At 34.6% G+C, this 4,949-nt stretch overlaps 1 pseudogene; it reads right to left on the bottom strand.

Moving 5' to 3' along the window:
* Positions 1-2,909: 2,909 nt before the first annotated feature.
* Positions 2,910-3,493, bottom strand: LOC149174710 (large ribosomal subunit protein uL11y pseudogene; annotated as a pseudogene).
* Between the last annotated feature and the right edge of the window lie 1,456 nt (positions 3,494-4,949).

Here is a 4,949-nt window from a genome sequence, read left to right as displayed (position 1 = left end):
GAAATATACCAAAGAAAATATGTAACTTCGTAAAATAAACATATAATGATATAAATTTATTTCTAATATATATATATATATATATCTATATATATATATATATATATATATATATATATATATATATATATATATATATATATATATATAATCCTAAGCATTTAATAAATTTGAGGTTTAAAAGGATTTATGATAATTATTAAAGTAAACAATTTAATACATAGATTTTGCTACTCATTTAGGCATGAGGAATGAATGGTATGGCATAATCTAGTAAAGGTTTTTAAGAAATAATCATAAATTCCTTTTCCTAATAAAGGAGTTCCTAAGGTTTTAAAATCCATAGATCACAAAATTTAGATATATCTATGTACAAAGTGGGCATTAGTAGAAATCGACCTGTAAACTAATGCATGGTAGCCTTTACTCATCAATTTTTATGGTAGACAAGCATGCTTCCAAAACCATAGTCGAAATTAATATGGGTACACAACTTCCATTTCCCAAAATTTCTTCTTGCAAGGGATATTGAGTAAGTGTAAAAGCCATCAATACTCCATTGAAATGTAATGGTCATCAAAAAAATGCAGCTTAACAGCCTAAATGCCATTGCTAGAGCCAAAAGTACACTAATATCACACTTATACAAAATAAAAATAGGTGCAGAACAACCTAAAATATTATTCATATCTTAGATATGTTATTAAATGTTTTATATATATCTCAAATACTAAGCTTGTACTACACCACCCTAGTTAAAAAGGTCAAGAGAAGAATCAAAAGTAACGATACAATAAAGAAAATTATGAGAGCATCCAAGATACATATAAACATTTTATGTCCATATACTTGTACATTTTTACATTTTTCTGAAACTTTTGCTGAAATTGAGCCAACTCCTCCATGTTCACAGATGCTAAGAAAAACCTGTCGGTAAAATTCCATTCATAAATTCATTTCATTACAAGTGTATTGATCGAGGTTATAACATAAACAATGAAAAAGGGTCTTCCATGGATATAGACATATAGGAATCATTTTGAACATTTAGCATACAAAACTTTGAAGAGTTGATTTGACTACAACAGATGAAGGCTCCTTCCACGATCATTTCTATTGATTTTTTTATTGAGTCCTCCATTCCCTTTTATGAACCAGGTCATTATTTAAGATCTTATTTTTTTATTGAGTCCTCCATCCCTTTTTACAAACTAGGTCATTATTTAAGATCTTTAACATGATGAGACAAATTAATCATTTCCTCTAAAAGTGACAAACACTCATCTTGGTTTGCAAAGACTATTTCAAATCTCTCCAATATATTCACCACATCAAGAAGACCTGCAACAACCTAGTGTGCCTACCCTAATCTTATTAGGAGATTCTTAACCACTTTCATTGTTTCACTAGAATGTTGAGATGAAATAGTATCTTTCTAAAAACCATGAAAGTGAAAAAACATTAGATAAAATATTCATTGCTTTCCATTTAAATATATTTACTCTCAAAATCTTAGAACAAAAATTAACACTTAATACTGATTATACACATATTTTGGAGGAATCTAAATTTCTTGTTATTCATACTCAGATTTCAAGTTTAGTTGATTATAAGAAATTCATTGATATTTAATACGCACCAAATCCAAAGCACCATTGGTTTCCTTGAACATGATTTCCTTTAGTGTTGAAAAGAATGAACTATGTGGCCAATAGTGGTCAATTGATGGTTTTTTATCTAACGAGTTTGTCTAAAAATAAAATGAAATTTATTCAATATGTCATGTGGAGACATATTAACAACAATCTCCAACTCAATTCACATACTCAATTGGACATGAAAAATAGAGATCCATCTTACCTTGACGATTTTGAAAAGCTAAGATAAATCCTGGATGAGGGCGTCAAGATTGATGTTGTCATTTTTTGCACCAATTGCAATAGCTTCTTTAACCTTTTTAGTAAGTTCAGGAATTGTTGAGGTGGTGAGAGAGGGATTGCCACTTCCTGGAGACTCATGGGGTTGGGGTTCACTCTATGTTCTATGTTGCAGTAGAAGAAGAGAAACTTTCCACGGAAGAAGGAGAAACATCATGAGAAGTGGAGGAAGGAAGGAGATAATAGTACAAGAGAGGATGCAATAAAAGAAAAAACCCCATCTCTACAAAACATTTTTCTAAGAAAAGAAAAACCCTTTCCTCTACGAAATTCATTCTGAGACAAAAGAAGAACCTCTTTAAAAAAAAAATATTGCCATTTTATTCCAAAACACTAGTGTAGCAACAGTTAGGTACAAGGGTTTGAATACCTTGATTCTATATTATAAAAACCCTATAACGTAATATCGAACCATAACCAGACAACTTGAGGATCCTAGAACTAAATAAAAAAAAGGGTATTAAAAAAATATTTCTTATTACCTTAATAGAGAAAGCCATGTGTTCTCGGCAAGAATTGTGATCGAGGCATCATGGTTTCTCTCATCTTGGGAAGCCTCTAGTCAAGTTAGAAACCCTTGTATAAAATCTTAAAGGAAAAAAGAAATCAGGTTAATAAATAGATTACTAGAATTGTATTTTACCTCCTATTTGTAGCCAAGGAGTGTTGAATAAATCCAAAACTCTTTGAAGAAAAATGACCTCATTTACCTTAGTTTGAACCCTAACCAAAATTCGTAACCATCAAAGATGATGGATGAAGTAAAGCACAAAAAGATAGGTCATATGGGTAGTCTCTAACATTGGTGAGGGGTTGATTGTCGATGCCCAAAGTCTCAAAGGAAGTGGAAAATACCTCAAAATCCATAGGGTCTGAAATGAAATTCACAAGCCTCTAAATGTCTCAAAACCCCCAGGGTCCCGAAAGCAAATTCATAGGCTACTTTCTTCTAGTTTTCAACTTCCTTAAACCTTAAAAACCCTAAACAAAAGAATAAATAACCAACAATAAAAATAATAAAAGGATTTCATTTCAATTACCAAATTTGAATTCTTTCTTCGTTCTTTGGAGATCTTGACCTCTCCTTCATCGATCTCAACTTGGACATCCTTCAGATCCTTTCCATCCACCGTGCAGTCAACGGAGAGGTTGCGCCCAAAATCTCCTTCACTGGCGTGGACAATTCCTTCATCATGTAGCTCGACCTCATAACCCTAGAGATCTCAATGATATCATCGATGGATATATTTCCATTTTTCTTGATGTTATTCAACTTCTTCCTATCTCTCTCAGGCTCCTTGACATATTTTATGACTAGGGAAGCCGCAATCATCACCACAATGACCTTCACCTTCCAGGTCTGAATGGTGAGCTTTATTGTGACCCTAACCCTTCCAATACTTTGTTGTTTCCTTTGCAATATATTCTTCGATATTCTTGGGCGACAAAACCAAAGAACTGATCTTAGGGAAAAAATACAAAGCAAATCCCACTTCAACCCTTATGGCCCCCACGTACACTTCAACCACTTGGGAAGGATCAAGCTTGGGAGGCATGGATGTCAAATTTTTCAGAAAACACTAAAGAGTCTTCGATTCTCTTGCTACTATTGGTTTTTTTTCTTTTTTCTTAATTTAAAACAATTACATACAACTTGACTATGCTAGATGTAGGTAAAATGCTTGTTTCTCCTTTTGTCTTAATTTAAGTGTAAAACCCCCTCCCAAGTCTACCGAAAGTAACCATGCTAAGTGGGGAAAACATGAGGAGAATGCTACTATGATCATATTCGACCTCCTATGTCACCTTAAGTAAGTGGAATTGACGAAACATCACATATAGTCATCCAACATCATCAACAGAACCCTCAAGAGACAAGTAGCCACTCATACAACCCATCCCTGGGTCCCACTACTATTCTGCAACTCTTAGGCCATAGTCATTCTCATGTTACGGGCAAGGGAGTGAGTAGTAACCCAAAGTCACTCTCATGGCATGTATGCCAGCAACTGTGGACCAATATTGCTAGTTTTGTGCCAGTGACCCCAGGATTTAAGCCACTTTTCTATCCAAGAGTATTGGCCTCTTCCCAAAAATTGTTGTAACTTCTAGAATTCATAAGAAACATGATAACAATGGTTATCAATCAAACTCACCCTTGAGACTAGGCCTGAGCATCTCCAACCGAGATTGACATTCTGTTAAACACTTGGCATCAATGCAACCTATAGGTCTAGGATATAAGATAGAGCATAAACGACTGAAACAACTTATGAAAAATAACTAGAAGGATTATGTCCTTCTCCATTGAACTACTATATCATCAATTAGGTCTTTCATCCATCCATATAACAATTACAAGTAAATATATGAAATAACCATGACATAAACCAGTCATTCAACCATGATTATAACCAGCATAAAACCATATAAATATCATAGATATGATATCCATTAAATCCACATAAACTAGTGCAAAAGTAAGAGAACGTAGCTTTTATTAATCATAGGAAAATTCGACCAGGTTCGGGACTTCCATGTACCACCTGACCATAGACATGGCTGAACCAAATCTCCCTTTCAACCAGCCACCCCCATGCAATATTCCTATAATGAATGTGGGATATCATAGAACAACCAAGGGGATCTAGAGGTTAAACCACCTCTACCCTCCTCAAACCATGATCACACCAAAACTGGTGCTTCGATCACAACTGAACCGAACTTGGAATGCCAACTGGAATCAATCACTATCCTTGAGGAATTTTCTATCTCCGTATCTCTCAGGCTTTACTGCAATCCAAACCCGGATCACTAGGCCCTAAACTGAGACTTCTCCCCCGAGATTTACGTGTGTCCCACCAAAACTGGTCAAGGGATTCCTAGGCCTTTGGGAATGAACCTTGAGACCGCCTCCACCCTGGATTTTGAAATCCATCTAGAAATTCCAAAGCTCAAAAACTGAAATAAACATCCCAACATACCATGGCATCTCGAAAAAGGCTAGCCCAG

The sequence above is a fragment of the Pinus tabuliformis genome, chromosome 4_1 (genome assembly GCF_031772625.1).
Source record: "Pinus tabuliformis cultivar Carrire ecotype Pingquan chromosome 4_1, CPIR1, whole genome shotgun sequence".
Classification (NCBI taxonomy): Eukaryota; Viridiplantae; Streptophyta; class Pinopsida; order Pinales; family Pinaceae; genus Pinus; species Pinus tabuliformis.
This window is presented reverse-complemented; position numbering and strand designations above follow the sequence as displayed.